This window comes from Balaenoptera ricei, chromosome 6 (assembly GCF_028023285.1).
Source record: "Balaenoptera ricei isolate mBalRic1 chromosome 6, mBalRic1.hap2, whole genome shotgun sequence".
NCBI lineage: Eukaryota > Metazoa > Chordata > Mammalia > Artiodactyla > Balaenopteridae > Balaenoptera > Balaenoptera ricei.
In genome coordinates this window covers 48,268,032-48,295,765 of record NC_082644.1, presented here as the reverse complement: position 1 = coordinate 48,295,765, position 27,734 = coordinate 48,268,032, and the positions used below count along the sequence as shown (strand labels likewise).

At 37.3% G+C, this 27,734-nt stretch overlaps 1 long non-coding RNA gene across 3 annotated transcripts in view; it reads right to left on the bottom strand.

Moving 5' to 3' along the window:
* The window catches only part of LOC132367784 (uncharacterized), a 1,019,157-nt gene that overhangs the window by 872,151 nt on the left and 119,272 nt on the right, over positions 1 to 27,734 (bottom strand). The window lies entirely within an intron of this gene.

Genomic DNA, 27,734 nt, shown 5'->3' with positions numbered 1-27,734 from the left:
ACTGATATTTATAGGACATTCCATCCAAAACCAGCAGATTACACTTTCTTCTCAAGTGCACACAGAACATTCTCCAGGATAGATCAGATCTTGGGTCACAAATCAAGCCTCAGTAAATTTAAGAAAATTGAAACCATATCAAGCATCTTTTCTGACCACAACACTATGAGATTAGAAATGAATTACAGGGAAAAAAACGTAAAAACCACAAAAACATGGAGGCTAAACAATACGCTATTAAATAACCTAGAGATCACTGAAGATATCAAAGAGGAAATCAAAAAATACCTAGAGACAAATGAAAATGAAAACACGACCATCCAAAACCTATGGGATGCAGCAAAAGCAGTTATAAGAGGGAAGTTTATAGCTGTACAAGCCTACCTAAAGAAACAAGAAAAACCTCAAGTAAACAATCTAACCTTACACCTAAAGGAACTAGAGAAAGAAGAACAAACAAAACCCAAAGTTAGCAGAAGGAAAGAAATCATAAAGATCAGAGCAGAAATAAATGAAATAGAAACAAAGAAAACAATAGCAAAGGTCAATAAAACTAAAAACTGGTTCTTTCAGAAGATAAACAAAACTGATAAACCATTAGCCAGATGCATCAAGAAAAAGAGAGAGAGGACTCAAATCAATAAAATTAGAAATGAAGAAAGAGAAGTTACAACAGATACCGCAGAAATACAAAGCATCCTAAAAGACTACTACAAGCAACTCTATGCCAATAAAATGGACAACCTGGAAGAAATGGACAAATTCTTAGATAGGTATAAACTTCCAAGACTGAACCAGGAAGAAATAGAAAATATGAACAGACCAATCACAAGTAATGAAATTGAAACTGTGATTTAAAATCTTCCAACAAACAAAAGACAAGGACCGGATAGCTTCACAGGTGAATTCTATCAAGCATTTAGAGAAGAGCTAAAACCCATCCTTCTCTAACTCTTTCAAAAAACTGCAGAGGAAGGAACACTCCCAAACTCATTCTATGAGGCCACTATCACCCTGATACCAAAACCAAACAAAGATACTACAAAAAAAGAAAACTAGAAACCAATATCACTGATGAATATAGATGCAAAAATCCTCAACAAAATACTAGCAAACAAATTCCAACAACACATTAAAAGGATCATACACCATGATCAAGTGGGATTTATCCCAGGGATGCAAGGATTCTTCAATATATGCAAATCAATCAATGTGATACACCATATTAACAAATGGAAGGAGAAAAACCATATGATCATCTCAATAGATGCAGAAAAAGATTTTGACAAAATTCAACACCCATTTATGATAAAAACTCTCTAGAAAGTGGGCATAGAGGGAACCTACCTCAACATAATCAAGGCCATATATGACAAACCCACAGCAAACATCATTCTCAATGGTGAAAAACTGAAAGCATTTCCTCTAAGATCAGGAACGAGACAAGGATGTCCACTCTCACCGCTATTATTCAACATAGTTTTGGAAGTCCTAGCCATGGCAATCAGAGAAGACAAAGAAATAAAAGGAATACAAATTGGAAAAGAAGAATTAAAACTGTCACTGTTTGCAGATGACATGATACTATACATAGAGAATCCTAAAAATGCCACCAGAAAACTACTAGAGCTAATCAATGAATTTGGTAAAGTTGCAGGATACAAAATTAATGCACAGAAATCTCTTGCATTCCTATACACTAATGATGAAAAATCTGAAAGAGAAATTAAGGAAACACTCCCATTTACCACTGCAACAAAAGGAATAAAATACCTAGGAATAAACCTACCTAGGGAGACAAAAGACCTGTATGCAGAAAACTATAAGATACTGATGAAAGAAATTAAAGACGATACCAACAGATGGTGAGATATACCATGTTCTTGGATTGGAAGAATCAATATTGTGAAAATGACTATACTACCCAAAGCAATCTACAGATTCAATGCAATCCCTATCAAATTACCAATGGCATTTTTTACGGAACTAGAACAAAAAATCTTAAAATTTGTATGGAGACACAAAAGACCCCGAATAGCCAAAGCAGTCTTGAGGGAAAAAAACGGAGCTGGAGGAATCAGACTCCCTGACTTCAGACTATACTACAAAGCTACAGTAATCAAGACAGCATGGTACTGGCACAAAAACAGAAACATAGATCAATGGAACAAGATAGAAAGCACAGAGATAAACCCATGCACCTATGGTCAACTAATCTATGACAAAGCAGGCAAAGATATACAATGGAGAAAAGACAGTCTCTTCAATAAGTGGTGCTGGGAAAACTGGACAGCTACATGTAAAAGAATGAAATTAGAACACTCCCTAACACCATACACAAAAATAAACTCAGAATGGATTAAAGACCTAAATATAAGGCCAGATACTATAAAACTCTTAGAGGAAAACATAGGAAGAACACTTTTTGACATAAATCACAGCAAGATCTTTTTTGATCCACATACTAGAGTAATGGAAATAAAAACAAAAATAAACAAATGGGACCTAATGAAACTTCAAAGCTTTTGCACAGCAAAGGAAACCATAAACAAGATGAAAAGACAACCCTCAGAAAGGGAGAAAATATTTGCAAATGAATCAACAGACAAAGGATTAATCTCCAAAATATATAAACAGCTCATGCAGCTCAATATTAAAGAAACAAACAACCCAATCCAAAAATGGGCAGAAGACCTAAATAGACATTTCTCCAAAGAAGACATACAGATGGCCAAGAAGCACATGAAAAGCTGCTCAACATCACTAATTATTAGAGAAATGCAAATCAAAACTACAATGAGGTATCACCTCACACCAGTTAGAATGGGCATCATCAGAAAATCTACAAACAACAAATGCTGGAGAGGGTGTGGAGAAAAGGGAACCCTCTTGCACTGTTGGTGGGAATGTAAATTGATACAGCCACTATGGAGAACAGTATGGTGTTTCCTTAAAAAACTAAAAATAGAATTACCATATGATCCAGCAATCCCACTACTGGGCATATACCCAGAGAAAACCATAATTCAAAAAGACACATGCACCCCAATGTTCATTGCAGCACTATTTACAATAACCAGGTCATGGAAGCAACCTAAATGCCTGTCGACAGACGAATGGATGAAGAAGTGGTGGTACATATATACAATGGAATATTACTCAGCCATAAAAAGGAATGAAATTGAGTCAGTTGTTGAGACATGGATGGATCTAGAGACTGTCATACAGAGTGAAGTAAGTCAGAAAGAGAAAAACAAATATCGTATATTAATGCATGTATGTGGAACCTAGAAAAATAGTACAGATGAACCGGTTTGCAGGGCAGAAGTTGAGACACAGATGTAGAGAACAAACGTATGGACACCTAGGGGGGAAAGCTGAGGGGGGGTGCGCATGGTGGTGTGCTGAATTGGGAGATTGGGATTGACATGTATACACTGATGTGTATAAAATTGATGACTAATAAGAACCTGCTGTATGAAAAAATAAATAAAATAAAATTCAAAAAATCAAAAAAAAAATGATGGTGAAATAAAATTTTAGACATACAAAAGCTGAAAGGACTCATCACCAGCAGATCCATACTATAGGAAATGTTAAAGGACATTCTTCAGGCAGAAGAAAGATGACACTAGATGGAAATCTGCATCTACACAGGGGATTGAGGATCACTGGAATTGTTAACTAAATGGATAAAAATACAATATTTTTTTCTTATTAATCAGTTTTAAAGGATAATTGACTGTTTAAACAAAAATAACAACAATTGATTATGAAGTTTTAAACTTATATAAAAGTAAAATGCCTGGCAATAATAACATAAAAGGCTCTGAGGGGAGAAATGGAAGTATACTACAGTATTGTAAAATTTATGTGAGGATACCATTTGGAGGTAGACTATGATAAGTTGAAGATGTATACTGTAAACCCTGAAAAAACCATTTTAACAAACAAATAACCACAACTAATAAGCCAGCAAAGGAGACAGAATGGGCTAATAATAAATATGTACTGAAGTTTTAATCCAAAAGAAGGTAGAAGAAGAGGGAAAGGAAATAAAGAACAGATGGGGAAAACTGAAAAAAAAAAATAACAGGATGATACACTCAACCCCAACCATATGTTAACAGTCACATTGACTGTAAATGGTTAAGACACTCTCAATCAAAAAGCAGAGATTGGGGCATTCCCTGGTGGTCCAGTGGTTAGGACTCCACACTCTCACTGCCAAGGACCTGGGTTCAATCCCTGGTCAGGGAACTTAAAAAAAAAAAAAAAAAAAAAGAAGTTATTTTCCCAAAGGTAACCATGTCTGAAACATGTTAGGTAGACTATGAAACAGCATTTGGGATTATAACTCCAAACCTGGAAGTTGATTTTAACTTTAAGGATAATCAATGAATGGATAGCTTGAATAAGTTCTAGGTTCTAGGTTTCAGGGATTAACAGAAAGGAGGTACTAGGGACTGAACACAAGTTGATTACATCTCAGAGGAAGATGCGCTTGGCTATCAGTCAGTTTAGTTTGTGCAAAACGCTGGAGAATTCATGGTATCGCTTCCTGATTTCCTGGAAATATCTGTTATTCAGAAGACCCACAGGGCTCTCTTCCCTCTGGAATGTTGCAGGACGCAGCCCGTACTGAGCCTGCTGTTCTTCTGACAAGATCATTGCTGCTTTGTAACGAGGCAGTGTGCTTACACAGGGAAGGGAATGGAGCGTCAGGGCAAGACTGCAGAAATGATGTGCGTAGAACAACGTGAGTTCTCAGCTAAAGATCACTTCTTGTTGTTCTTACTGAAGACTCACCAAGACTGAAACAAAGCTTGAGTAATAACACAGTAGGAATCAAGAGTTCACCCTTAATGCATTCTGTTAAGAAAATATAAATTCAGAACTTGTTAACCATACTCATTTTAGGTAATTGACAAGAAGGAGTAGCTTAGCCAGTGAGGTTCGTAATTGGAAGAAAAATCAGTTAAAAATTCAGCCCCCTCTTTGTTTTTATACTGTGGTTTTCAAATTTGTATAAGACATTTATCACTAAACCTTTACATTTAATGAATACCATTATATAGATAAAATTAATTTCATACATCAAGGATGCAATAATGAAGAGCTACATTTCAAACACGACTTTGAATTTACCTAAGGTAAATCCATTATTTTATCCTCCAATTACTACATAATTGACTTTTTAGCCATGGTATAATTGATATCCACATAAAAGACTTTCCATTAACCAATTTTGGAAATAAAGGTACTGTAATACTTCTATACAAGATTTGATTTTTCTTACTTAAAGGCCTTTTCAGCTGCAAAAACGCCTTTGCTTTCAAAGCACCTCTGTTTCATGAACTGTGACAAAGCAAAAGGTTTTTATGTGAACATTCTCTTGGTTAACTTTCGCCTGACACTGGCTTCAATGATTATCCCGCTGAAAAATTACATCAAATGTTTGCATTTGAGAAGTCACTTTTCCCCCACAGATTCTAGGGGAGAGTGGGAGGAATTTGCAGCTGGGAATTGAAGGATAGAGTAGGACTCACTGAGAATACTCAGGATATTATCAGTAGAAATAGGAAATTGCTTTTGAACATTATTACAGACTTCCTGCAGATTCCTGAATCATCAGGAACACAAACTAAGGGGGGGGGGATGTCAGTTGTGATTATGATTCTGGTTATCACTGCCAGTTAGAAATAAGTACTTTCACATTTCTTTTTATACAATTGAGAATAGAGTTTATTTTTAAATGTTGGAAAAGGTGGCTTACAATCAACCCACACAGTCTAATCTTGATGAATCTTAATCAAGTTCTTCTCTCAAGACAGTGTGGGCTTTCCAAGTCTTTTGGTGACTACTTCAAGAGTCATTGTCCTAAAGAAAGGCAGGAATGGGGGCGAATAAAGGATCTGTATGCTGCAGTGGTGGCATCTGACTTTAAAATGAGGGCAATTTCTTAAGAGTGACCACAACCAGAAAGCAGGGGCTGGTGAGCTCTGAACCTACATTACAAAGCAGGGGGAAGATATCTTCCTGCCCTGGCATGGCGTGGGTGTCACCAGGAGAAATATGCAAGGCTGTTTTCTAAGTTCTCACTGAAAAGATAGATACCTGGCTCTCCTGTTCTAAGCAAGAGCTCAAACTGAAAAGGAAAACACTTCAGCTCTCGTATTAAATTTGAGTTATGGTGCTATAGAGGAGCTGATATTTCCAGGAAGAGTTATAACAGCAGCAAAAAGGGCCATTTGCTTCCAACTTTGAAAGAGTGACGGCCCACCAGGGTCTCAGTACAGCCCACCTAGCTGCAGCTCTCAGCTTTTTGCACAAAATAGCAGCTTCTTGCTATTCTGTGTCACTTCACAAAAGAAGTACAGTCTCGGAAGAGGTTTCTTGGTGTAACATTAGCAGTTAATCAGATAATTGCTGAACCGCTTGCCAATAGCCTGCAGCCATTCGCTGTTCTGAATAATAAGTGGATTATTAATTTCTTCATCCTGGCCCTGAGCCCCAGCTCCTGCTCCCTTTGCTGCCTCTTACACCCCCGCTGTGTCAGCAGCCCTGCTCACAAGCTTGTGCTTTCTACCCTTCACATAAACCAAGATGCAAATTGTTACTTGTAGACCCCACAGGTAAATCCTTCTAGCATTTACAATGCAGAGATTGTGGGCTCTCTCTTTTTTTTCTTTAGAAAGTCCACTTTCAATTGTTGCCAGGTTACCCGAACCAGACCACAATGGAAGAGTGCAGCTGATGCTGTTCATTTCTACAAAAATCATGTTTGTTTGGCACAAAACAGACAGCCTGATGCTTGTAGAGTCTTTTGCTGCAGGAAGTTGGATTTCTTATTCTACCCATGAGCACCTTAATTGAACACCTATTAATTACAAGCATTGCCATAGATACTTCAGAAGAGGCAAAGTAAGATACAGGTCCTGTGTACCACCGGTAATCCTGTCCTATAGATGGAAGAGATCCCTACATAATAACTACAATATAAGCGACAATGAGAAATGCAAAAGAGAAGTAAAAAACTGTGCTACAAGAAACTCTGAGGGGGCTTCCCTGGTGGCACAGTGGTTAAGAATCCGCCTGCCAATGCAGGGGACACGGGTTCGAGCCCTGGTCTGGGAAGATCCCACATGCCGCGGAGCAACTAAGCCTGTGCACCACACCACTGAGCCTGCCCTCTAGAGCCCGTGAGCCACAACTACTGAGCCCATGTACCACAACTGCTGAAACCCACAGGCCTAGAGCCCATGCTCCGCAACAAGAGAAGCCACCGCAATGAGAAGCCCGTGCACCGCAACGAAGAGTAGCCCCTGCTCTCCGCAACTAGAGAAAGCCCGTGCACAGCAACAAAGACCCAACACAGCCAAAAATAAATATAATAAATTAAATTAAAAAAAAAAAAAGGAAACTCTGAGAAGGGAGAACGGAACATCTTGCTGAGACACTCAGCAAAAGCATCATGCAGGAGAGGGTTGTATTTCCAGCCAGCAGAGAAGTAGCCCGGGATGGAAAGATGAGAAAGATACTCTTGGAAGACGGGAGAACTGGTATAAACCAAAACCTTCCCAGGTTCACTCGTTCATTGGGTTCATTGTATGTACCAGGCACTGTGCTGATCTCTGGAGATACAAAGACAAGTAAGTCACAGTCACAGCCTCATGCAGGAGATAGACAAATTAATTACTATAAGACCATGTGATATAGGGCAAAAAAATAGGCTCAAGGCAGGGAACATTTTTGACTGGAGCATGGGAAGGAAGAGACGATAAGTATGGAAAGATAGGTTAGTGCCAGAGTAAAGAGCAACAAATCCTAGGGTAATGAACTAATGACTCAGGAGCTAAATGTGGAACTGGGGATTAGAAAAAGGCAGGGTAGAGTCATGAAATATTTCACAGGGAGAATCAGTGGGAAGGGAGGGTGAAGGAAAAGAAACCAAAAGTACTCTAAGTTATCACTGAAGTTTCTTCAACATAGCTTTCACAAAATTAAGCTCTAAAGTAAGCTCTTTAAAAATATTAGAATTAGATTAAGGTTGTCCAAATTTAGCAAAAGGGGATCAGGAAGACATGGGCTAATTCTTATATGAAAAATGATACCAGGAATCAAGCAATTAACTCGCAGGCATGTACAGCTAGAAAATAGCCTAGAAATCACTTAAACTACCTTCCTCATATTCCAGCTGAGGGTATAAACTCAAGAGAGGGTAAATGGCTTTTTCAGAGTCATACATTTAAGAATGCTGACACTAGATCTAGAAGGGTTTTTTCTGAGTTCTGATTCAAGGTGCACCGAAGTCATGGTTCCATTGTGCAATTTCGGTCTACACAACACTGGAAACCAAGACTTCTGCACCCAAAATGCTGCTCTGGCTTCCTTGGCTGTCATCCTAACAAGCTGGCGTCCATCCATCTGGTCTCCTTGTCTCTGGCCTTAACCCACTTCACAAGGCTGCTGGAATGATCTTTCTGCACATTTATCTGATCATGCATTCCCTTTGGAAAGCCCTTGAGTAGGCCTTATTTTACACCGACTCAGGTTCAAATGGCCTGGCCAACTCCTAGCCCTCACGATCACATCCCCTCCCAGCACTTTTCTTCACTGCACCAGCACCTCCCGCCTTCACGCTCCTGATCCAGCCAGAGAGTGTAACGAACATCCCAGGATGTGACTTGATGCCTTTGCTGACACTGTTCCCTCTGCTTGGACTGTCTTTCACAAATAAGAAACAAATGGGTGCAGTCAAGTGTTAGAGGTGCCATGAGAAAGAGCTGTACAGAATATGGCAGGATGCAAAAGAGGGAGTCATTTCTTCCATTTGTCATGGTCAGGAAATTTCCATATAAAGTGTTTCCTTTGAGCAGAGTCTTAATGATGAGTAAGTGTTTGACAGACAGATAAAATGGGATTTAGGGTTTATAGCTGCTTTTGCACTACAAACAGCAGTGTAGTTGTGACAGAGACTCTAGCCTGCAAAACCACAAACATTTACCATCTGCCCCTTTACAGAAAATCTCTGCCAATTTCTTTCTAGGCTATGAGCCCTCTGGGGTCAGAGACAAATTCTTTTCTACAGTTTTGTTCTTAGAACTTAGCATGTAATAGATACTCAGCAAATGTTAGTTGAGTAAATGAATAAGAAAAGGTAAATATGTTACACATTTTCTAGGAAAGAAGGCGAGGAGGCAAATGAAAAAGTTTAGAGAAAGCCTCTTCAAAGGTGTTTATATTAAAAATTTTTTTATATCAGCTTGGTCAGTTTTTGATTAATATGAAACCATCTCAGATATCCACAATAGTTCCTTCTGCCCCTGGCTCTGTATAGCTGAGGTTCTGCTTCTCAGGGTTAACATTTCATTTTTATGGAAGGACTCAAGTGCAATGGTTCAATGAAGGTGAGGAAGAAAGTTCCCAAGTATGGCAAACTTTTTGTATCCATTTTGACAGCCAGCAGTGAGTAAGAAGAGTCGAAATCTCTCTAGGATCAAGGACCCAGGGGAAGCCACCCACATCATGGGTGACACACTCTGCCTACATACCTGTTCATTTGTCAGAATGTCCCTAATGCAGTGGTCAGCACTGTATAGCCTGGAGCACGAATTTATCAAAAGGAAATTGGTTCCTAAATGTAAAATTCAATACATCAAACTCCACCAGGCAGACCAGAGAGAGACAGAAAGTAGGTTTAATATTGCATTTGGCCATCAGAGCTCCTATCCATCCACCATTATTTACCCAAAGGCCTGCAGGGCAGCAGAAGTGACGAGCAAAACTTTATTCCCCTGATGAATTTTTCAGGGCCACTCTTAACATTGGAGCTTTCAAGATGAGAAATGATTATATTTGACTGGTCCTCAAAGAATCTCATCACAGAACAGGCCACATCTAGGGGCAAGACAGAGCTGGAAGGGACTTTCAACCTAGACTTCAGCCATTCAGTCACCAAAATGTATTGGAACAGAGGTTTGAGTTAGGCATTCCCAGGTATAAAAGAAAATACAGGGCATCGTTCCTTGTTCTTCGGTAACTCACAGGGGAAATGCAGTAAGAGAAATAGTGGGAAATTATTCATCCTAAGAATGAGTACAAATGGAAATTGAGTGGAAGGACCCTTGTTATCAGAGCTCGGGGGGGGTGGGCAGAGTTATTAAGAAAATTCTCCATGAAGGAGCGAGAGTTTAAAGGGTCTGAAAATGGCATGAGTTGGCAGAGAAGGATGCTAGAAGGCAACTAGAAATTGATGAACCTGGTCTGAAATCCATGGCAGGGAGTAATGAGAGATGAAAGTGGTGAGAGGTGGGCAGGTAGTTAACTCCCGCAGGCCTTGAAGCATGTGCTGAGAAGCACGGGTCTCATAGTAAGAACGTCTTATGGTTAGAGCAGTGTTGCTTTGCAAATCGTTTTCACATGCATTATTTCCTCTCAGTAACCTTGTTTCTCTAGATTGAAATCCTCCATTACCCCTTCATCCTCTCTGCTTCACCTTGTCTTCAACACATCACCCAGCTAACCTTTAAACATATGCTGAAATGAGACTTCTTCTGGGGAAGATTTCCTTGACTCCCAGACTAGATCTGATCTCCATTTTCCCCTCAAGTTGTTCTCAGAATACCCTGTGAAATTCCTAATGAAGGCAACCCAGAGACCATATAGTTGCTCCGTTCCCCAAAATTTCAAGGGCTCAGGCCCCCTGCAGTCTTTTGCTCCACTATCCCGAGGAAGTTTTCCTCATTCTCACGATCCAAGATGCAGCTCTGACCAACACCCACATTCCAATCAGCAGAAACAGAGGAAGGAACAAAAACAAGGGACAAAGTATACCCATCAGGTGCTCCTAGGGAAGGTTGCTGGAAAGTGCCCCATGGTATTTTCACATTTATCCTATTGATCAGAACTTAGTTACATGGCCTCCTTCACTGAAAAAAAAAGTTGGTAAATGCCTTCTTCATTAAGAATAATATATGGATACAATGGAATATTAATCAGCCATAAAAAAGATTGAAATAATGCCATTTGTAGCAACATGGATGGACCTAGAGATTATCATACTAAGTGAAGTAAGCCAGACAAAGACAAATATCAGATGATATCACTTATATGTGGAATCTAAAAAAAAGTTTTAATGATATAAATGAACTTATATACAAAACAGAAATAGACCCACAGACATAGAAAAAGAACTTACGGTTACCAAAGTGGAAAGAAGGGAGAGAGGGATAAATTAGGGGTTCGGGATTAACATATACACACTACTATATATATATAATAGATAACTAACAAGGACCTTCTGTAAAGCACAGGGAACTATACTCAATATTTTGTAATAACCTATAAGGGAAAAGAATCTAGAAAAATAGATATATACGTATGTACCACTAAGTCACTTTACTGTACACCTGAAACTAACACAATATTAGAAATCAACTATACTTCAATAAAAAAAAAAAGAGTAGTATATGGACAGCTACAAAATTCTATTACTGTGGAATATAAGGAAAACAAACGTTACAGGACAACTAGCAGTCTCTTACACAAGTCCAACACTTGACAGGGAAATTCACTGTAAGTCTATATTCCTAGATTATTTGATTGGTCTGTTAGCTTCATTGGATAATGCACACTGTCAGAGCAAGAGCTGAATCTAGTTTGCTCACTAAGTTATCCTCAACACCTGGTGCGATGCCTGGTGCTACATACAAGATAGCTGCCAAAAAAAAAGTTTGTTGAATGAATGTTGACGACAGTAGGTTTAAATATGCCAATTTCACAGAAAAACAATACTGAAAACCTGTTCTTCAGGTTGTGTGAGAAGTACTGGATATAAAAGGATGAATAAAATAAGGTCATTTTGTGGTGGGGAAAGAAAAGCTTTCGCTTTTAACTTAGTGTTAGCTTTCAGACACCACACTACCTCTCCAAATTATACATGATTGATCAGGCTTAAAGTATGACCCTCCCAACAATTTCTGTATCTGAATAAGAGAAATTACCATATGACAAAGGAATGCTTTTCTGAGGTTGGGAAATAGTGGTGAGTGCAGATTAGGGAGATGAGACCAACCCCTAGAATCCTTCGAGTCTCACAAATAAAATCACAGGTTTAAGTGGTCCCATAAAAGACATCAAATCCGATTTCTCCCAAAGTTGAGTGAGCAGGAGAATTACCTGGGGAAGTTTTTAAATCGCCCCTCACCCTCTGGGCCCTAAGGCCTAGTGAATCATTATCTTCCAACATGATGCTGAGTAAGATTTTTCCAAAGATGCCCAAGTTACTGTTGTTCATAGTTAAACTTCAAAATGCAAAAATAATTCACCACATCTCTCCCACTCCAATTCCATACTTAAATTCACAATTAAACCAGTTCTAACATTTCATGGCTTGCTTCATGGCAAGCATCCAAAATGGAGAGGAAACCCACTACTTCCTCCTTCTGCAGAATCCTAAGGAAAATTCAGCATATCAATGGGGCATTGTGGCTAAAATGGATGGATACAGGCCTTGGTGCTTACACACCGGAGTTCAGCCTAGTTTTTCAGTTATTGGACATGAATCCTTGGAAAAACTTTATATATTTTCCAAGCTTCAGTTTTCCCATTTTCTCATCTGTAAAATGAGAATCATCAAAGTACAAACTCAATAGGTTTTTTGTTTTGTTTTGTTTTGTTTTTTTGGTAATAAAATGAAATATGTAAGCACTTAGAACAAATTGTAGATATTATTTCTTCCAGCTTTTTTAGGGCAACTATACCTACTGTCAATTATGTTTTTATAAGAGTTAACCGAAATATTCTAAAAGATTTGTAAAACCCTCATAAGGAACCAATATAAACAATTTGAAAAATACAAGGAATTTTTATTATCATGCAAATGAGGAAATACACGTTTGACTTGTTTGGACCCATTATTTTACCTTTATATTAATGTCAAATACCTGACATCTATGCATATTTGTGGACTTTTCACCAAATTATAAAAAACATTTTTCTTCACTAATTTGCCTATGGAAAAGTGGTGACTTTTAAAAGTTAGACAATGCAATTATTTCTTATCAAGATGTTATAAGACCACATTGGCAAACTCTACGAATTAGGAATCCTTCTATGTTTGTGTGAGTCTAAATTCATCCACATCCAGGACCGACTATCCCTTCTTAATTTTCTCAGTTTCCTGCTATCAACCAAAGATGGGTCAGTACTAGTGACCACTTATTTAAAAAAAAAAAAATCCTCAAGTACCTTAGAACATAATTGCAAGAGGACAGGTTATACCCTGCAAGCTGAGGGAGTATCTATTATTCTTGGGTAATACAGCCAAAGAAAAATTTGAGACGTTATTGGGCACCAAATGAAATAAAAGAACAGAGCTTCAAGATAGCACCTGTCAGAAGGGAGAAAACAGCAGAGGGCATCTTTCACAACTCCTGAAAGGACTGAGGGAGGATAGTACAGGAAGATTAAATAGGGTCTTGCACAGTGAAATCCCTAGACATCTTAGGCTTTTTATTTTTCCAGACCTAAAAATTGTCAGAATTTTGAGTAAACCACAAAAGCAATTGTCATGGAGAACATTTGCAGCTGCTCCAACAATTATTTTAAGGTGAGGGAAGCTGGCAGGCAGAGGGAGTCAGGGAAATGAATCAGGATGGAGGATATGAAACACATGAAAGAGGAAGAGCTGCGACTTTTGAGGCAGTTCTGCCTCTGTGTTTACATGTATATAGAAAACTATTTATGGGATTGTCGTAATGTGTGTTTTAACCATTTTAATGCGTGACTGTGCTGCTACTGACAATACTGGGAAGAAAATGATAGACGAGTTTCCAAGACAGACTCCAGGTTTAACTCCCTCAGAATTTTTCCAATGGCTCATAGGTGAAATTTTTGTACAGGGGATGTCTAAATAACTAACAACCTCTAAGCCTTAAAAGAAAAAATCAGAATTTAAAAATAATGACAGTGGAAGCAATTGAAAGGGATGCACAGAGACTCTTTACTGAGTTCTTCACATCACTGTTCCGAGACTATCATCATAGACCGAGGAGAGTTAAATAAATCTCCCCACTGTTGTGATGGACATCATTTGTGTTATAAACATTTGGCAAAGCAGAAGCTAGTCATTTCATCATGACATTAATTCACCTATCCAGATGGGATTACACACTGTGGGATGCCGTTAGCAGCTAACTTATCTCTAAATATTACAAGCAAGATGTTTCCCTGTCTCTTGATGTTTACTAACCTTTCATGGCTTTCACTTCTAACATAAATTCCTATTAAAATTGGTAGCTGAGTTTGGGCTTATTTTAGGTCGGGAATGGAGTTGCCTTTAAAAATAAAAACATTCTTCAAGGACATTTATATTATAGTTGGCTTTACAACAAGGGAAATAATATGATTAATGGCTAACACTACAACCTGATCAGCATTTTAATGTGTGAATCAGATCAAGGCCAAAATAGTACATAGTTCAACAGCAGGATATCTTAACTACTTCTATATTCATCTAACATGTATCTACTGAAAGCCCACCTTAGATCAGTCACTGGCAGAGATATTGAATGAGAAAGCCCTGATCACTTTCATCATGTCACTTAGTCTATTAGGGGAAACAGAGATTAAACAATTACAAGAGAAGCCTGTGTTTGTTTTAACACAAGAGCAACTTTTAGTGAGATATAGCTGGCATTCAATAAACTGCACATAATTAAAGTACATCATTTGATAAGTTTTGACATATGTATACATTAATAAAAACATCACCACACCTGAAAGAGTGAATATATCCATAACCCCTTAAGGTTTTCTCGTGTGATACCCCTTTGTAATCTTTCCCTCCCAACCCTCCCCACACGCCTCCTTCCCTGGCAACCACTGATCTGGTCTCTGTCACATAGGTAAGTTTGCATTGTCTAGAGTTTTATATAAATGAGGTCACACAGTATATATTCTTATTTATCTAGCCTCTTTCACTCAGCATAATTATTTTAAGAATCATCCATGTTGTTGTGTGTACATACTGTTTGTTCCTTTTATTGCTGAGTAGTACTCCATTGTATGACTACATCACAATTTGTTCTTCCATTCATCTACGATAGATATTTGGGTTGTGTCCAGTTGTGGCTATTAAAAATAAAGCTTCAGTGAAAAAGCCTGGATTTTCATTATACCTGAGCTGTAAGTGGATGTGAGATGGTTGTACTATGGAATAAGCCTTGCACTCCAGATAAGAGGTTTGAGGGTTTTGTTCTTTAACATTTTCCTTGTTGTTGGCAGTTACAGGAATAAGCTGATCTAAAGACAGAGAGAGGGTTTAATAGATACTTTAGGAAGCCCTTCCAGAAGTCCACATTCAGAGAAAGTATGTACATGCTACACAGGCCTTGTTATCAAGCTTCTGTTACTTGGGGAGAATGAATGTTTGTCCATGTGTATTTACTTCTTTCTTGAGTACAAGGCACCCATTAGCTTTGTCTAGGATGATGTTACCAGAAACCAGGGACTGCGGCTCATACATGGCTACAGCCTCAGCCTCCATTACAGTATCTGTCATATAGGTTCACTCTGTAAATATTAGTGGAAGAAAGGAAGAGGGTGGAAAAGAAGGAGTCAAAGGAAGGAGGGAAAGGGTAAAAAAATAATGGACAAATTGATAAAAGTTGATATATACGAAATGAACATATTCATCTAAATGATTAATTTTGGTTGGAAGCATTGATAAAATGAGACAGATGCTACAAATACTTGCATAACACTGGAAAATTTTAAGGATGATATCTATGCTTTGGAAATAGAAGAAAATCACCATGGGCAAAATGGCCTCTTTGGTGGAATAACACTTTGTTCACACTTCTGTTAGTACTTTTCTCTCTTCACTTTGTAGTAAATGAAATACCTTAATAGAATCTCACTATGCAGTGAGCTTGGAAATGTCAAGTTCTGATGTATCCTCAGTTAGTAGAATCGTGCCTGTTGATATTCGACAGCAGTCCACGTTAAGCTAATTATTACAGATAACCAAGGATTCAATCTTCAATACTCCAGAGGAAGCCACTTAAAAGTCGCTGATCTTCCTCTCCTTCCTCAAAACAAGCAATACCCTGTGACAGAACTTCTCCCTGTACTTCTCGAATTCCCTATATTTGTTCATAATGTTCTCTCTGTCTGGAATGCCCTTCCAAACCTCCATACACATCTGCATTAGAAATCACATCCAACTTTCAAAACCCACTGAAAAGCTACTTCCTTAAGGAATCTCTAATCTGATTGATAAAAGATCTCTTTCTCTATGTACCCACACTACTTTACTTTCTTTCTCCTTCTCTGGTGCTTATGTACTATTATTAGTTGTGATTTTTTTTATCTCTTTTATTAGATTGCAATATTCTTAACAGAAAGGATCTGTTTTACTCATCTCTACTTTCTGTAGTGGCTTTCAAAATGACTTGTAAATAGTGGAGGCTTAATAAATACTTGCTGGATGAATAAACAGGTCAGTGAATAAAAGAATGTAAACTTTCTAATATTTACAATACATGAACGGTTAGAAGGAATACACCTCCCAATATATCTCACTCATTGTTTCTACTGTAATGTGAGAAAGCCCCATATTTGCTAAGGGTAAACCCCATTAAAATAAAAATGTCATTTTAATACAAGTCTGTAAGTCACTAACTCTTTGATTGTAATTAATTTATTCACGTAATTAACCAATTCCTTAGGAGGATCCTGAAAGAATAAACATGGGAAGGGATTCAAGGCAGAAGAAGCCTAGTACATCTATAAAGACAAACAATGGGAATCTCCGGCAAAAAATATACATATATATTTTAAGTCCTGCAATTAGATTTTTATGGGACAGCCAGAAAAAGAGTATGAAAGGAAAAAGGTAAAAAGAATAATGCTAAAAGTAGCACAGCCAAGGTTATAATTATGTCTAGGTTTAGCCTGACATAAGCAAAAATCTGGACTCAATTTTATAATCTTGCATATTTGGTGCAGAGCGGTAAATATGTCCCTATCTTCCTATTTTGAAACAGGGATACAAATTTCTGCTTTTGAATATGATGAAGTAATTTTCCACAGACAAATGCTCCAATGAGGACAACTAGAAAAGGCAGGTAAAGAACAAGAATTATGGTATTAAACCACGAAATGTGAAAACAAGAAAGAATAGGGGAAATAACATTTCTAAGGCCAAAATTTCTGAGATTGGAAAGGTAAATTCTAAGGATTTAAACCTTCAGAGGTGAGCTGAATATGTGAAGCTGCTTTTTTCTTGGGACCATTTACCAATTCTAGGCATGATCTAGGGGTTTGGAATTCAGATTTTGCCCTGCCCACGGCCACTGCAGAAGGACCAAGAAACCAGTAGAGATTTGGTGACTGCATAGGTCTAGAGTGGCAAAATTGGAGACTTCAGGTGTCTCAAACACACTTCCAGTCTCCCCCTTAAGACATTTGTCAAATTATGAAACTACACATAACTTGAGACTAAAGAACTAAGCTGAAAATCCCTGAGAAGGAAAACAGAAATTTCTGTTTCAACATAGCTCAGTATCTGATTAGATTAAGGTGATGACTGGCTCCCTCCCTACTCCCCTGCCTAGCGAAAGAAAAGACAAATCATCCCTGGTGAGAAAGAGTATCATCTGGAGCCTCTGCAGATTTTATCTGCAGATTTTAAAGTACCCAATATGCAATAAAAAATTACTGGGCATGTGAAGAGACAGCAACATACAATCAATAACAAAAAGGAAATAAAAACAAACAGCAGAAGCCCACCCACAGATAATCCTGGTAGAGAAGGTAACAGGAAAGGACTTCAGAATGGTTATGATTAATTTGTTCAAGAAATAGTCGAAAAGATAAGTAGAATAAATTAAAGGACAAAGAATTTCAAGGGACTTCCCTGGTGATGCAGTGGTTATGAATCCGCCTGCCAATGCAGGGGACACAGGTTCAAGTCCTGGTCAGGGAATAGCCCACATGCCGCAGAATATGCCTGTGCGTCACAACTACTGAGGCTGCGAGCCACAACTACTGAAGCCCATGCGCCTAGAGCCCATGCTCCGCAACAAGAGAAGCCACCGCTTGCCGCAACTAGAGAAAGCCCCCATTCAGCAACGAAGACCCAACACAGCCATAAATAAATAAATAAATAAATAAATAAATAAATTTATTTAAAAAAAAAAAAAAAGAATTTCAAGGAGAAGTAATTTTTTAAAATACTCAAATGGACACTCCAGAACTGAAAAATACAATAACTGAAATTAAGAATTCAACAAATGTGTCTAATAGCATACTGAGAGAAACAGAAGACAAGAAGTATGAACTGAAAGGTTAATAGAAAATGTGTAAGTGAAGCTTAGACAGAAAAGAAAGAAAAATTCAGAAAATATAAATGATATCACTGGAATCCTAGAAGGAGAGGAGTGAGAGAACATAGGAATAAAGTGATATATGAACAAATAATGGCCCAGATTTTTCCAAAATTGATAAAAAGACTCCAACCCACAGATTCAAGAAATTCAGTAGAGCTTAAGCAGAATTTTTTAAAATGCCATCTAGGCACATCACAGTCAAACTACTAAAACCCAAAACAAACAGAAAATCTTTAAGACAGCCAGAACTTTGTTACCTTGAAAGGAGCAAAACTAAGTCTGGCAACTTACTTCTCAAAGGAAATGGTATAATACAAAAGACAGCAAAATCAACATCTCTACAATGCAAAATAGGAAATTACTGCCAATATAGAATTTTATGCCTAGCAAAATACCTTTTCAAAGTTTATAATGAAACAGATACATTATCAAAGAAAAAAGAAACAGAGAATTCATCACTGGTAGATCTGACATACAAGAAGTACTAAAAGGAATTTTTCAGCTAGAAGAAAAATGATCCCAAACGGAAACATGGAAATGAAAGGAATTAAGAGAATGAAAACTTTAAATATGTATATAAATATAAATTAATATTCAACATATAATAGTACCAATGTTTACATTCAAAAGGTAGGTTGAATTAAAATACATTTAAAAAGTAGAAGGATAAATGGAGCTAGAGGGTGGTAAGTTTCCAGTACTATCAGGGCATTGAGAAGAAATAATATGCATTGAACCATAACAAGTCATAAATACTTTCAGTAATCTCTAGGGTAACCACTTAAAAACGATACTGGTAATTACATTAAACAAAAAAGATCATATACTTAAAATAAAACTAAGATTGTCATATTGGATTTAAAAAACAGTCTCCATAATAGAGACACACTTAAATATTAGTACACAGAAAGGCTGAGAGTAAAAGTATAGAAAAAAATGGGCCATGGAAATATTAACCAAAATAAAGCTAATATAACACCACCAATGTTAGACAAAGTATATCTGAAGGCAAGAAACATTGCTGGAGATTTTTAAAGTATTTTTTAAAAAGGATAAGTGGGTCAATCACAAGAAAAATAGCATAGTCCTAAATACGCATGCACCCAATAACAGAGTTGTAAATATATTTTTTAAGTTGTCAAACTATAAAGAATAAACAAATAAATAAATCCACATCATATTAGCAGACCTTAAAACATTTCTCTCGGGCTTCCCTGGTGGCGCGGTGGTTGAAAGTCTGCCTGCCAATGCAGGGGACACGGGTTCGAGCCCTGGTCTGGGAAGATCCCACATGCCGCGGAGCAACTAGGCCCGTGAGCCGCAATTACTGAGCCTGCGCGTCTGCAGCCTGTGCTCCGCAACAAGAGAGGCCGCGATAGTGAGAGGCCCGCGCACCGCGATGAAGAGTGGCCCCCGCTCGCCGCAACTAGAGAAAGCCCTCGCACAGAGACGAAGACCCAACACAGCCATAAATAAATTAATTAAAAAAAAATGTTAATCTCATTACACACTCAAAAATCTTCCCTCAAAGAAAAGCTGTTTAGTAATACTAAATGTTTATTGCAGTACGCCCTCTAAAAAAAAAAAAAACATTTCTCTCAACAGGTGTTAAGAGAAGTAAACAATACATGCAAAAGACAGGTGAACAGATAAATTGGGTATAACTATTCCATGGAGTACTACTCAGCAATAAAAAAATTATCGATATACAAAACAATCTGAATGAACAGCAGAATTATTATTATACTGACTGAAAGAAGGTAGATGAAAATGAGCATATACTGTATGATTCCACTTTTATAAAATTCTAGAAAATTCAAATAATCTGTAGTGAAAGAATGCAGATCAGTGGTTGCCTGGGAACAAGAGGAGGGAAGGGAGAAGCAGGAAAAACAGCTATGGTGATGGTTTCGTGAATGTATAAATATATCAAAACTTATGAAATTGTACACTTTAAATATGTACACTTTACATTGTCATATGTCAATTATACCTCAATAAAGCTGTTTAAAAAGTCACACGATTAACACATGGACCCAAATGGTACGTATAAGCAGAGAGAAGACTTTGCACACAACAGTAGAATTCACATCCCACTCAAGTGCCCATGGAATATTTGCCAAAATTAACCACATAGCAGCCTTAAAGAAAGCCTCAACAATGTTCAAATGGTTGAAATTACTCAGAATATATTCTCTGATCACAGTGAAATTAGCTAGACTAACAAAAAGATGACTAGAAAACCCTAGTTCCCTGAAACTTAGCCAATACTTCTCTATATAATGGGTGAAAGAATAAATAACAATGGAAATTAGAAAGTAGTTTGAACTGAATAGCCATGAGGATTGGACAGATCAATATTTGGGGGTATGCAGCTAAAGAGTGCTTAGAGGAAAATGTATGGCTTTAAAATCTGTAGAGTAGAAAAGAAGAGAGCCTGAAACATAACCTAAGAAAATATCACACCTAAAGAAAGTACAAAAAAGAAGATTAAGGGCAAAAATAAATGAACAGGAAATATCAGTACAATAATCAACAAAATCAAAAGATAATATTTTAAAGATTTTTTAAGAATTGATAAACCTTTAACAAGATTGATTGAAAAGAGAAAAAAATCAAGCTTCTTTTCTGATTGCAAATAAGGGAAAACAAATAAACAAAATCCGAAAAAATAAAATTCCATGAACGTCAAGCCTCAGTATTGCACGAATACATGCGAGTTTCATATTTTTAATTAAATTTATCTCTAATGCAGTGAACTTTACGTTTACATTATAGTTTTCTTAAAACGTATGGCAGCAATTCTCTTTTCAGATGCCTCTTTACGTCTTTGGATTTTTTTCTCAATTGAGCCATTTAGAAATATGTATGAATGCCTAAAATTAAATAATTTCTAAATATGGCTATATGATGTAAGTAATATATAGATAAGAACTCTGGGCTTCCCTGGTGGCGCAGTGGTTGAGAATCTGCCTGCTAATGCAGGGGACACGGGTTCGAGCCCTGGTCTGGGAAGATCCCACATGCCACGGGGCGGCTGGGCCCGTGAGCCACAACTACTGAGCCTGCGCGTCTGGAGCCTGTGCCCTGCAACGGGAGGGGCCGCGATAGTGAAAGGCCCGCGCACCGCGATGAAGAGCGGTCCCCGCACCGCGATGAGGAGTGGCCCCCACTTGCCGTAACTAGAGAAAGCCCTCGCACGAACCGAAGACCCAACACAGCCAAAAATAAATAAATAAATAAATAATTAAAAAAAAAAAAAAAATCCGCTCTTCGAAATAAGTGTGAGTTAACCTTAAATAGTTTAAAAAAAAAAAACAAAACAAACAAAAAAAAAAACTCTTTATTATGAAATTTATAGTTATTTAAATTATGTTAATTTAATATTATCATCCAATAATCTTTCTTTTAAAACTTTGACAACATTATAATAGAACAACAATAACAAGAAAGGCAAGGTGTGTGATTAATGTTACGTAGAAGCCTTGCTCAAGATAATAAATACATTGCCCTGAATTTTTGGAAAAAATTAAAAATAAAAAGTTACTTAGGGATCAGCTGATTTTTATGGCTTTAATTGTCATACTACCATAGACTAGAGAGTAGTCTCTTGAAGTCATATCTACATATACCTCACATCAAAAAGTTCTTAAAACCTACATTTTCTTTGGACTTGTCCATAGTTAAGATTTTCATTTTAATAGAATGTCCAATTAGACATGCAAACTCTGATAGATATGGGAGCAGAGAAACAGAGGCTAGGCTACACAAGAGAGGCCAGAACAGCTCCAATAAATGACCATTCAATGAAGACTGAAAGCTTTCTGTTTACTGCAACAATTTTAAGTAAATCCTTAGTCTCTCAGGTCAGTGGTTTGAAGACGATAGAAAGAAAATTTAAGTCAAATTCTCACTGAGAAAATATTTTACATACAGGGCTTATATGATATTAAAGCACGCTCAGTGCACTGAAACCCATTTTATATAAACACGGATGCAAGAAGGGAAGCAATTCTAGAGGAAAACACAATAACAACCACAAGCATGGCATTAAATTCTACCACTGGTTTATATGGTAGAAATTCATACCAGCTGCTGTTACCTGACTGATTTTTCATATTCACTATCCAGTGATGACATTCACATCATTGTGTATGTGTATGTGTGTGTGTATATATATATATATAAATATATATATATATTTGTAATTATTTTGATGAAAATTTTTGCATGACTTTCATGATCCTTTACTTACCTCCCTTTTTCTCTCCAAAATTATACAAATCTATGTTAATTTTAATGGCACAAAGTTCACTATTTTAGACAGTGCTTTTATCAGTGATAATGTGACCTTCTGAGGGATGTGTGGTGGAAAAGGGCAGAAAACCCTCATGAAAATAGCTCCTTAGAATTTTAATTAGTAAATGCATTTCTATTTTTATAATATTATCCTCACATATTTTAGTTAAAACCTATTACTACTTAAAAATATTTCACAGCTCTGTTTTTCTTTCATTGAACTCCTTATAAAAATAATGACCTCTATATTTATAGAATTTTTCAGTTAGGAAATTCAAACTATTTAACAACTATTATTCATGATTATGGCAGAGCAATAAAAATTTGATTATTTAACTTGTAGACTCACAGAATCACAAGATAATCTTGTCAATCACTCAATTTAGGATTTAAAACCTTCCATAGAATCCTTTTCAAGTGCTGAAATGGTTTTTATAAAAGAACCCTAAATAGTGGAATTGGCACTAGAAAAGTAGTACATCATAATATACTAATAATGCATTTTCCTATCATAATCTTTTTTATGGTTTTCACACATATGCCTTTCTTATTGGCTACCCTTGATACAAAATGAATCTATTCCATCTTTCTCATTATAGCCCTTAAAATATTTAAGCATCGTTATCATTGTCCCCTGGTTGTCTCCCCATTATCAGGTTTCCCCCATAATTACTCATCTGACATAGCTTGAGTTTTCTCTCCGTTCTTCTCAACCATCTCCATTGGTCTCCATCTTTCATAAACTGCATTTTCCACTATATGACCCAATACTCCCAGCCGTATTAACAAGTTCTAAGGAGAGCAGGACTCATGGCCCTTCCTCTGGGTTCCAGGGCAGCAGGAGAATGTTCATGTTCCTGGAGTTGTAATCACATCCTTGACTGACATTGAATTGAGTTTGGGGAAATCCCCTAACATTCTAAATTTATTGCCGTGAAGTCCATCTCCTCTCTGTAATTACATCATTATGTTTTTAAATATAAGTACAGGATTCTAGATTTACCCCAGTTATTTATTTAATACGGATATACTTATTACTCAAGAACACCCAACTCATGAGAGGAAAAATTTGAAAACTGTCACATTCATTCTACATTACATATGATGATCACACCATCCTCTTTTTCATAGACAAAATAAAGTGGAAAAAGAGTAGAAAACATCTAACTACTGAATATAGATCTTCCACTACAGGAGAAAATGGAGGGAGGGAATGTGTTATTCATATTCTTTCTCTTCTTCCTTAATTTGCCAAACAAATAACAATTCTCTGCTTCGTTTTACCTGTATAGACACAGCTTGAACAAGAATTCTAATTTAAGGGGATGAAGCTGTCAGTAGAATTGTTTCTTGATCAACCGCCATTCATTCGGTCGTTGTAGAGCAATGGACCAGGCACTGTATTACATCTTGCTTTGCTTTAGCTGAGAGCACACAACCCAAGTTTTCCATCATTTATATTGAGTGCAGTAATTGCTTTTGCTTTTTATTCTTTTTTGTCACATCTCATTTTTCAACTTTACTAATAAAATATGAAGAAAGCCATAGAATGCTACAAATGTGATCTTTTAGTTATACCATTTTATTAATAGCACTTAACTTTGGCTGTTAAACTATTAACATATAATTAAAAAGCTGCAATATTGCATTAGCAGAGTAAATGCATTCCAGTGAATAATAATAAACCATTCACAATTTACTAAGAGCTCAATTTAGCCCAAATTATATTGTTAACAATATGCCTGGTTTACTCACATGAAATTTAAAAAACCGTTCTCGAGAATTAACATAAAACACCTTATGCTGTTTATGTACACTATAATTCATAGATGGAATAGGCAATAGAAATTGCCAAAATTAACATTTAAGCCAGTCTCTTCAGAACAGCTATCAGCGTATCAGCCTTATAAAATGTATGCTCATCTCTCTTCTTTTACCTGTATGTCTCCATTTGTACTTGGGTTGTATTTACAGTGATGAAGTAAAATCTGTCATGTTGACCCTAAGTATATATGGTGTTTCACAGGCTCAATGGTGCATCCATAAAATTAACAGAGTTTTATTGTATTATTATCAATAATTGTCTTCCAGTGGGAAAGAGCTCTAACAAACCTTCTGTTCTTTACAGAAATCTCTCTACAGCATCCCCAGATAATAATCATAAGAAATAACTAACATTATCTGTGTTGTTACTATATATCACTTTACATCTATGAACATCCATAAGGATTTATGAGGTAGGTACTGAGAGTCAGAGAGTAACTTCCCCACAATCTCCCAGCTAGTGTCAGACAGAGCCAGGAAGAGCATCCAGACTCTCTAGTGGCAGATTTCCTGTGCTTATCCTTTACACTTGACAGCCTTTCAGTCTCTGAGGTTAGGCACAGCCTTTCAGTAACTGCTTAAGCAATTCTGAAGAAGGGACCCTCATTTTCCCTCTAGGCCACCCATAGTATTTTGGACATCTCCAGTTTAAGAAGTCCTTCCTTATATTGAATCTGTATAACTGATACTTATACCTCTTTGCCCTGGCTCAATTCCTTGGAGGAGCACAGAATACATAAGCCAAATGCCTCTTTCCATGACAGACATGGAAGTATATGAAAAAGGCAATCATATTTCCTTTAAACCTCCCTTTTATCTAAACGAAATACTTCCTAGTTCCTTCAACTATTCTTCATATGACATAATCTGTAGAAAATATTCCGATTGCTCTCCCCTCACTACAATTGTTTGTCAACAACCATTTAAATGGGGGCATCAGTTATGAGCTGACCTTGAGAGATTTTCCTGTGACTCTACCCTTCCTTGTCCTGAACAGTAGACCAGAGGACTTAGCACTTCTGATTGAATGTTGATTCTTCTGACTTTTCGAAAGCAAACCAGCAGGTCCATGACATGCATACTATAATGAGGATATGATACGTATTTTATAGACTGCTTCAATTAAATGAGATCATGAAGATACAATGTGTGGCTCAAATTACAGCACATGCACTTTAGTAGTAAGCTACTTCCCTAATGAGTCAGCCTAGCTAGCTGCTTGGTCTTCCTACATCATTGATTGTCATTTTAGATCTGGGAACCCAGGAAGTTCAGGCCAACTCCTTCATGGATGGCAATAGTCAACTGTAGTATGGAACATACCAGGCGACAAGGCATTTTACTGTCTCATCTTGACCTTGAAATCAAGAAAGTTCTCTAGATTATGGAATCACTGTTCTCCAGCTCATGCTTGAATAATTTATTGTTTTATGTTTATATAAATGAGAAACTATATATTTAGCTTTAGCAAATTGTATCTTTCAGTATAGTTTAGCTGTAACCTCTGAATCCTTGCTTGGTTATCCAGGAATTAGCTCTCCCTCTCAGAGCAGTGTTATCCTCAGATTTCATAAGCATGCAACCTTTATCATTTTCAGGGCTTGATAGAAAGGGAAGAAGCGGGACCAATCTCACGGTACTGGCTATGCCCCTAAAGCAGCAGCTGGGCCCAGGAGAGTCACTCCAGCGAGGAACAGCTTCGTAAGGGAAATGAGAAAGAGCAACAGTGCCGGTACAGGATTTCGAGATCTATAGGAGATCCAACACCCTATTAGGCCACTATAGAGTCTGTCACCCTAGCCTATTTTCTGTCTTTGGCATCTGTAAAGAAATCAGATTTCAAAAATCAGTAACCCCAGAAGAATATACAAGTCTCATCAAGATGACCTTACTGGGGCTTCCCTGGTGGTGCAGTGGTTGAGAATCCGCCTGCCAATGCAGGGGACACGGGTTCGAGCCCTGATCTGGGAGGATCCCACATGCCGCAGAGCGACTAGGCCCGTGAGCCACAACTACTGAGCCTGCGCGTCTGGAGCCTGTGCTCCGCAACAAGAGAGGCCGCGATAATGAGAGGCCCACGCACCGCGATGAAGAGTGGCCCCCACTTGCCGCAACTAGAGAAAGCCCTCGCACAGAAACGAAGACCCAACACAGCCATAAATAAATAAACCCAAAGTTAAAAAAAAAAAAAAAAAATGACCTTACTGAAAGGTTAATTATGCTCCCAAATAACGGATCTAATAATGGCCCCAGTTATTAAATGTTTATTATGGTCCAGTCCCTTTTATGTGAGTGACTTCTTTTAATCCTCCCAAAAATCCTCTAAGGCAGATATTATTACTACGGCTATTTTACAGAAGAGGAAACTAAGCTACTTGCCCAGGACCCCATAGATGGAAAGAGCATTCTCAGGACCCATAACCAACAATCTGTCTCCAGAGTCTATACTCTAGGACATCCACCAGACTGTTGGTCCATCTTTTAATACAGGAGGCAATTTCTAGCCTCCATATTTTTCTAACAACAATTACAACCATAGTTTTATTCTGATTTATTTTTGCCATCTAACATTTCTAGAGCATTTTCTTCAACTCTGTGACCTGGGAAGCCCATTACCACCTTGAGTCTCTGAATATTTCTTCTTTCTCAAGTTTAATACCTTACATTTTTCTTTATTGAATCCAACCTTGTTCATTCATCAGTGGGCTAAGTATGTATCACGTTCTCAGCATTGTGCTAAGAGCTTGGGTAGAATTTCTAAATAGGAAAGCTGTTTTGATTTGTTAACAAAGATCCTAATTATACATTCAATGGGGAGGATAACATATCTAAACAAAGTTGTCTTCAACGAATTATGAAATTATACATCTGGTCTCTATGTAAAAGAGAAGAGCCTAACTCAAAAATATATACACATATTCGTATGTTTAAAGTCACTCTTTCTGCATATAGAAATAAAATGGATCAAGAAAACCTCAGGTTTCCTGCGAGGAAACTATCCTGTAATTGTCTTTGAAACACTCTCTTATAATTTAAAGAGCGTTGCAAAGTTTCACAAAGGGAAAGAGCAAATCTAAATAAGTGAATTCTGCAATACTTTTGTAGATTTGGCAGCACAGCTCCATCACAATCCCCTCAAACATCAAACAAATAAATAAAAACAAGATTATATAGGAAACTTTGCCTAGCAAACACTTTCAGAAAGAATTGACTCAC